This window comes from Saccostrea cucullata, unplaced genomic scaffold, assembly GCF_032062105.1.
Source record: "Saccostrea cucullata isolate Sc308-1 unplaced genomic scaffold, CSIRO_AGI_Scuc_v1 ctg4704, whole genome shotgun sequence".
In the NCBI taxonomy this organism is placed as follows: domain Eukaryota; kingdom Metazoa; phylum Mollusca; class Bivalvia; order Ostreida; family Ostreidae; genus Saccostrea; species Saccostrea cuccullata.
Window position 1 is genome coordinate 18,794 of NW_026941152.1, and position 9,308 is coordinate 28,101.

Genomic DNA, 9,308 nt, shown 5'->3' on the forward strand with positions numbered 1-9,308 from the left:
TCCCGTACAAATTAGGCTCCACCTCCTTTTTGTAACCTTAACTGTGCTGCGTTCAATTGATAAATTTATGTGGCAGCAAGAAATTCACACAATTTTGGGACAGTATTTTGTAGAACTTTAGATGTTCCAGTCACTCTAGGTTTGCCATCACTGGTTTTGGGAGAAAACATAAATTAATCTATTTTCAACATTTCTGACATAGCTATAGATCAGCTTAGATGAGAAAGTGCCATCGTCTCTGCCAGACTCCTCTTCATGAAACTTTACCAATTTACCACACACAAATACCCGTAGTTCTTTGATTTTTCAGCATTGAACACCTGTTGAAAATGAGAAATATTTTTGTACTACAAATGATTGTTTCATATAATAGAGGGACCGCTGACTCTTTTTCCCGCCAAATTATCTTCATGTTTTCGCAGCGCCCTCACCGGGAGGCATAGAAAGACTTCCGTTTGCATTAGCTTCTGTGTTTTCTTCGCAGACTTTGGGGTAAATATTGCTAATATATTGTATATTTTATTATTTGTAGCCTGTACGTCAATAATAATTTACATAAGGTGGATATCTATGATGTTTTTTTACAGCTATAAAGAGAAATTTAAAAGATAACACATATAACATGAGACCATGCATCAAGATGTTTACAGCATGTCGTTGTCGTTAAACCTGAATAAAAATGTTCTCTTGTTGAAAAGTTGCTCCTTTTATCTTCATAAACATTGTAGACTCAGGCCCTTAAGAACCAGAGAGCAAGGGAGGGGGATTAGCAAATATACAGGCACGTTTCGTTTTAAAAGAGGGGGTGGGGGTGGTACATGTATGACATTCAGACAAGTTATCTGGGAAAAACAACTTGGAGACAAGCACAAAAAAAAGAGTAGGAAATTGTCAGCACAATCTGTAGAAAAATACTTTTTTGTGTAGGAGGGGCTGGTTGTTGTTGGGGGGGGGGGGCTTTTAGTGGACATTTTCAATTGTAAATGGGTACACTGTACGTTGTGGACCCCCCCCCCCCCCACCCACCCACCCCAATTAATATAATACTTGTATGTGCTATTTGAACGTTAGAAACTACCTTTGCTTTAATGTTTCCCCTAAATAAGTATTATAATAAGCATGATAAATTTTTAAGATTGATGAACTCTTGTTCATGTTATCTCCAGGTATGAAATCACTCTCCTCAACAACAGACACAGATTGTAAGCAGAGGAATTGAAGAATGCATAATATTTTATGCGGGAATTTATCCTGACAACCTTAAATCTATTAAGTAAGTGGTTATTTTTTCTCATTTATATCACAATAATTTTTTTAAAATGTACCATTTTGCATCGCATGACTGTAAGTGTTATTTACATCAAAAGGATGACTGCACTTAAGGAAACTTAGAAATTGCGACATTATTAATTTTTAAAATGGGCATTTCTCTTTCATTGGTAGAAATGGTCAATGTCTTAACTGCAACTTTGTGTAATTACGTTAATTAAAAGTTCGTATTAACGAAGTTCGAAGTCGTTTTTATAGGGAGGGTCATCACATATTCTGGAATCTCCATAGGATAATGAGTACGCCCATCTTTTTACAGGCTTAATACATAGTCAGCGCATGTTTGTCTATTGATCTCCTTTTTATGGTAGTTGTATATCTATATATATTACCTCATATTAAAAGGAGATCAATAGACAAACATGCGCAGATGGTTAAAAAGAGAAAAAACTGTTTCTTCGTGTGTTCGCTTTCTCTATAGTATACAGGCCATTTTGACCACGTTGTTACCTGTTGAATATTATAATTAACCACGTGATTTCTATACCCAGCTAGCTCTGTAAATACTAAAATTCCATCACGTGACGTGTAAGGAAACACGCATTCTGCTTGCCGATAGTGATTGTTCATATCTGTTTCAATCCATTCCCATCGAGCCACGGGCTATTCTATTTTCTCTTAGATATCTATAAGATTATTCTTATATTTATCTCATAAGCGTTTCATTTTACTATCCTTATATTTTTTAAATGCATGTCTCTATATGTTCGTAGTCTACAAGAAAAAAGAGATTTATTTGTTATGTTTTGATCATTGCTTAACATGAACATCCAAAGTAAGATCCAGTAAATAAAATTGAAATCATACCATCCTCAGCACGCTAATTTATAGGGAAAAGTAATTATAAAAGAAACTAAAAAAAACTTGAGTAATTGTGATGTTTTCTTTCTTTCTTATAAAAGGGAAAAAGGAAAGTCAGTCTTACTGTTGTTATCGGGTCTCGATCCTGGACCTAAATATTATTGATTCTGTGCATTACCGACTGAGCTAGTCGGCACTTATATTCGAACAAGCGAATTGTTGATATCAGCCATTGCTGTTGATTATCAATGAGAATGGCTACTTCTACCGGTCGATGTTATTTGTTATTAGTTATATATACTTTATTTGAAAACTTAAAAAATAATAGTGACAAACATATGACGAGAGAGAGAGAGAGAATGCACCAAATATAAATACAGTAGCTATTCTAATTTTAGACCACTAGCTCATCACAATATTAGCTCCACCTCTTATGCATATTTATAAATCTTATCTTCAATCAAGGGCAGATAAGTCTAATTTCCCGATATTTGCAGAGAGGTGGGGTAAAGAAACAACGAATTATTTCATTGCAACGCAGTTTATAACCTTTATGACATTGCATTTCATTTGGAAATAGACCAAACTCTATAATAAATGACTTGAGACAAAAACAAAAACAAATATAAATGTAACAACAGAGATTGAAAAAGACCCAAAAAGCGGCGTTAAGTGCAGTCATCCTTTGCATCAGGATCAATATCGCATACATGTATTACCTTGATTTATAGAATGATAATCTTAGTATGTTCTTTGCGAGGGGATGCTCCGCCTTGCAGTGTCCTTGTTTCATGGGGATTGTTGATTTTTTTGACTGCTTTTGTAGTTTTTTTTTTTTAAATATACTAAATAAAAATAATGAACAATTATTATCTTAGGTTTTACAGGTATATTTCATGGGGCTATTAAATTCTTTTCTTCATTGACTTTGCCTTTTTCCTATTTTCAGAGTAACAGTACCTCTCTTGATTGATTCTACAAGATTCTGAAGTTGATTTCCCAAAAGACCTTGACCTGCTTCATAAGGGTGTTTTAAGTGAGATCTAAGGATGAACAACACAACAAATAGTTGTTCAGTAAGCTGTAAAGCTTAAAATTGTGTTCCTGCATCAAATATAGCCATGCTCAAAACAGCACTGAAACAAACATTGACATATGTTGTGTGGTTTTTCAACAATACTGCAATTGAATAAGAAATGATATCAGAAACTTTTATGTTTTTTCTGAGCCATCTCTCTCCATGGCATTTGTTAAAAAAAAATTTAAGACTTTCAAGAATGAATATTCTTTCCAAATATTTTCCCACTCCTTGGACTGTAAATTCTGAGTAAAGAAATGTGTGATGAACATATCAAATTTCAATAAACTGAAATATACTTCATGTACAAGGCCTAAATGTATGACAATAAATTTAATCTAACCTTAGCTTATTTTTGTATTTTTTGAACACCTAGTTTTTAGGCTCAAGTGAGCTTTTCTGATCACACTTTGTCCGTTGTCTGTCCCGCTCAACTTTTCACATTTTCGACTTCTTCTCAAGTACCTCTAGGGCAATTTTAACCAAACTTAGTACAAAGCATCCTTGGGTAAAGGGGAGTTTGAAATGTTAAAATGAAGGGCCAAGTCCCCTACCAAGGGGAGATAATCAAGAAGAGACAAAAATAAGGTGGGGTCTTAAAAAAATTCTTTTTAAGAACCACTGGGCCAGAAAGTAAAAAGTTATGTGGAGGCATCCTGGTATAGTGTAGATTCTTAATTATTCAAATCATGATCCCGGGTTGGGTGGGGCCACACTAAGGAATCAAAGTTTTACATAGAAATGTAAAGAAAAAACTAAAAATCTTCTCAAGTTGAAGAACCACTGGGCCAGAAAACCTGAAACTTATGTGGAAGCATCCTGGGGTAGTGCAAATTCTATATTATTCAATCAAGATCCTCGGGTAGGGCAGGGTCACAATAGGGAAGCCAAGTTATACATAGAAATATATAAGAAAATTTTTTAAAATTCTTTTTCTGAAGAATCACTAAGCCAGAAAAATTATGTGAAAGCATCCTAGGGTAGTGTCGATTCTAAATTGTTCAATTTATTACCCTCGGGGTAGAATGGGGCCAATTGATTTAGAATCCAAGTTTTACATGGAAATATATAGGGAAAAACTTGAAAAATATGCTCAGAAACCACTGGGTCAGGAAAGCTGAAACTTAAGTGAAAGCATTATGGGGTAGTGTATATTTTTAATTTTCTAAATATATAAAATTAGCATTAGTCTAGTACTTAACCAATGTTTTAAAAATTAGTAAATCATATAATGTATGAGTTGCTGGACTAGGTTACAGGTTACAACCTAAGTCTGCTTTCAGGATGGTGTATAACTGTATTTTGTTTTGTTTTTTAAATGCCAAAATAATGTAGATACTAGATATCATTTTAGTTTAAAGAATCAAAAACATAATAATATTATATATTTATTTTTCTATACAGCAATATAATACAATAAAAACGCTAATTTCAGTATTTCTTTTAAAATAATTATTTAATAAAAGTATAAAAACAAAACATATACTGTATATCAATGATTTTAAAGCACTGTGATAAAGGTATGATATTTTTTCGGTCGAAATACCGTCTGTCAGATGCATGGTGAATAATGTCCGATCCATGGTGAATTTTGAGTTACTGAGAAAAAATCGATTTTTTGTGATATTTTCTCAATAAAAGGCATATAATTGTGTCCCAAATTTATATTTTGATCATACTAAGTGTTAAACTCCATTTTGATAATTTTCCGTCGGTAGCGATATCTCTAGAACTTGTTGAAGTACAAGGGTGTCCGATGCATGGTGAATTCACCCTATGTCTTTTCTTGAACCATTTCTTCCCTGTCCGACTTTTCATGGGCGCCGCCATCTTGAATTTTATTGTCTCGGAGACATCGTTTTATTTTAAAAGATGTACATTTAAACGTATTTAAACAAATGTGTTATCATCTTGTTGTTTTCTTTAATTATCTATCAATTGAAACAAAAATATTCGAATTGTGGCCTTTGATATTTATGGTGGCATATTTCTGCCCCTTGTGTGCAAGTTATTTTTCTATCAAATATGTCGACATGCAAGATAGATATGTTGACATGCAACAAAGCTATGTCAACATGCAACATAAATATGTTGACATGCAAGAAAATTGCAATCAAATAAAAATCATAAAAAATCTTCAAAATCTCAAATATTGCCCACATGTGACTTCCAACATGCTAAATGCTACTTATTTATGTTAACATGCAAGATAAATATGTTGACATGCAACTTAGACATGTTAACATACAACTTATTTATGTTGACATGCAACTTATTTATGTCGACATGCAACTTATATATGTTAACATGCAACTTATTTATGTTAACATGCAACTTATTTATGTCGACATGCAACTTATTTATGTTGACATGCGAGATAAATATGTTGACATGCAACTTATAAGTTGCATGTCGACATAAATATGTCGCATGTTTACATAAATAAGTTGCATGTCAACATATTTATCTCGCATGTAAACATAACTAAGTTGCATGCCAACATAAATAAGTTGCATGTCGATATAAATATGTCGCATGTTTACATAATTAAGTTGCTTGTCAACATATTTATCTTGCATGTCAACATAACTAAGTTGCATGTCAGTATAAATAAGTTGCATGTCAACATAAATAAGTTGCATGTCAACATATTTATCTTGCACGTTAACATAAATAAGTAGCATCTAGTATGTTGGATGTCACATATGGGCGATATTTGAGATTTTGAAGATTTTTTTATAATACTTATTTGATTGCAATTTTCTTGCATGTCAACATATTTATGTTGCATGTTGACATAACTATCTTGCATGTCAACATATTTATCTTGCATGTCGACATATTTGATAGAAAAATAACTTGCACACAAGGGGCAGAAATATGCCACCATAGATATTGACTCGAACTGAAAAAGCGTTTTATTCCGTAAACTACCGAGATCAATCCGAAGTTTACCGAAATTACAGCCTATTTCAACGACTAATAGATAACTTAACAACTTGAATAAAAAACTTCATTCAACGACTAGTTCTTGGTTTTTAAAAGATTCAATGACTAGCTAAATGTAAATTCTTCATCTTTTTAAAATGCTTGTGCCATAGATTCAATGTTTAGTTCATGTTTAAAAGTATGTGTACAAGATTAAAATTTGGATCCGCCAATGAACTCTCAATAACATCATCTCGGGTCTTTCTGTCAAATGTCGGAAAGCTAGTCGAAAAGGCCCGAGAAGTTACGATTGGTGAAGCAGAGTCAGCCGAAGATTGCCGGTTGAAACTCTCTAGAATTCTCGTGCATGCGTAGGCTGGCGTATGCCAAGGGCATCCTGTTTAGCCTCGCTTATATATTTACTGCATGGATCCACGCAATTATTTGTGCTCTGTATAATGTGCTTGATATATATATATATATATATATATATATATATATATATATATATATATATATATATATATATATATATATATATATATATATATATATAAACACATGACATATTTCTGTGTTTAATTCATCTGCATAATTTAAATCCCATATGACAAATACAAAATGTAACATGATGATCAGTCGGCCAGATCATATAGTCTACGTCCGAAGCTTCCACACCAAAACCTCCTCTACATCTTCCACTAATAGTTATTTTCTTTCTCTTACGTTTGAATACTGGAGTCCGTATAATTTGAGTTTTATAAGTCACATCTCATCTTATAGTCACAATGTAGGCCAGCTTACTTTGTTGTAGAGACCTAGTTAAAAAAGATCTTATATATTTATCTTATAATGAAATTGATAAATTTACATTAAATTTGATCTCCTTTTTATGTTTGGAAAAATACTAAGTTCATCGCCCAAAATACTACTACTGATGTATAGTTACAGACTAACACTGATGAATAGTGGCATTAGTATAATATCACTATTTTGATTTATAAGGAGGAAAGAAACATTACTCTTATTATTTCCGTGTGTTTGAATGATATACGAATTGTCGAAATCATACAAGAATAGACAAATTATTTCAGTTATATTTTTTCAAGATGTATCCTGATCTTTTCCTCCTCCCTACATGCATAAACGTTTTATAAACATTTACATAAAATCTCATTTTGATTTTTTATAACATTTTGGGTTGTTTTTTTATGGATGCATATGTATGAAAATTCATTATACAAAATCTTTTATTCTCTATATAAAACTTTTCATCGGATGTTTTTTTCCAACAAAAGTTAAACTTGTATGAGAATTAAATAGAAAAAATGCATCTCACATTCTGATCTCTCAAAAAGTTTACTTTCAAACTTTCAAATAAAAGTTATCCTTATCCTTATGTTGTTTATAACAATCCCAACTACACTGAAAGGAAAAAGAAACGCATAATAAACTTTTGAATAAAATTAAAACTTTTATTTCCGATATGTTTTCCAGTATTGTTATCAAACATTTTAATTCAACTTTAAACAATAAGTAACCGAAATCTTGTGTGAATTTGACCGATAATTCCTGAGTTATTGAAATTGATATGTCGATATCCCCCAAAAGTAAAATAAAAATTCTCATCATCTCCCTTGCGCATCAGTAACAGCCTTGATTTTCTTGTACACTGAGTTCACCAGAGCATTTATCTTTATCATTCAAGCCTTCCGACGGTAATCTTAATGATTGAGAGTAGCTGTATTATTCCAAAGCCAACAAATCCCCCCCCCCGCCAAATGAATCCCACGAATTTTCGATTTAGGATAAAATATACAGAATCTAGCAGATTTGGTTCACGTGAATGTTTGATAGGAAGAGTCGAAAAACACTGGCTAAATTTTCACAGCGTGAACATGCAAGAAGCAATATGCATACGGCGCGTACGTGTGCATGTGAGAGTAAAATCGACGTAAAGTTGCCATGCTTGTGTACCAAATTAGAGCAGAGAGTTTCTGTAAGTATTAGGGTGAAAATATGAGTAAGACTGCCTGCCGTAAAAATATCGGTTTCAGTGATAATGATTTGACAATAATCGAGGTAGCATGATGAAAATCCCTATCTTGATGTGACGTTGTTACGCGCCAACGTCACCCTCATGGTTGGTTGGAAACCTTTTAAGTTACTCTCTGACAACCAAAAAACTTCTTTTGGTTGAAAAGTTAAAAACAAACTGCAAAGCAACATGTTGTTGCCTTTTTATTCGCTTATGCAACTCAATTACTAGACTCAATGTAACTTTTGTCAGCCATACCATGATTGCAAGAAATTTATACTGACTGCAAATATCGGAAAACGATGTCTATTACTCTAATGCATCTCTTTGCACTACAAAATGTGATCAAAAAATTGTCATCATCAACATGCACGTGTATTTGGCTTTTTATCACTTCCCCTACGTGACACCATACATTTCATGGTTGAGTAGTTTTGACCAGCGATTTTAGTGCACAGTAACCGAAATACACATCTGACCAATTTTCATAATTTTCGGCAACATAGTTAAATATTTTTCGCTATTATGCTATTATGCGTTTCTTTTTCCTTTCAGTTTATATTCGTGGATTTACTTAAAAATATTAATTAAGTTATAATAAAGGCTATGGAGATAACGAACAGTATTCAATATTAAAGTCCATAAAACAATACAAAAATGTGAGCAGAGCACCCGCCGTGTGCTCCTTGTCATTATCGAGATTTGACGGAAAGATCCGTCGTCAATTAAGTGTAAAAATAATGAACTAACAATTAGTATGAAAAACGTCAGTCAGCATTTGACTCAATGATAATATATTTAAGGACAGATGATACAAACAAAAAATGGGTGCCTGGATTGGTATATATTTTTGACTTAATTTCATTGCAAAGGATGCAAATAATAAATTTTCTAGATATAAAGAAATTGTAAACCTTCTTTGACGTTCAAATTCTACCCCTTCTGAAACCATCCTTATTATTCTATACAAATATTTTACACTTCAAATTCCATTTTTTTTTGCAACTTTCAATAAAAATTTAAAAACTACGCGGTGAAACCTATTCATTTAATTCATTAAAACATGACCGAAGTTGTTTTTTTCAAAATTTTTAACAAAAGTTTGTTTGTATCATCTGTCCTTAAACCACAAAA

The 9,308-nt window shown here is 32.6% G+C and overlaps 1 long non-coding RNA gene across 2 annotated transcripts; it reads left to right on the forward strand.

The window, feature by feature from the left end:
• The first annotated feature begins 365 nt into the window (after positions 1-365).
• On the forward strand, positions 366-3,487 carry LOC134257317 (uncharacterized). Of its 2 annotated transcripts, none has more exons than XR_009989898.1 (3): positions 366-492; positions 1,167-1,277; positions 3,080-3,487. It is a non-coding gene; the product is annotated as an uncharacterized LOC134257317 (long non-coding RNA). The 2 variants fall into 2 exon arrangements; XR_009989897.1 differs by having other exon boundaries at positions 1,167-1,273.
• The last annotated feature ends 5,821 nt before the right edge of the window (positions 3,488-9,308 follow it).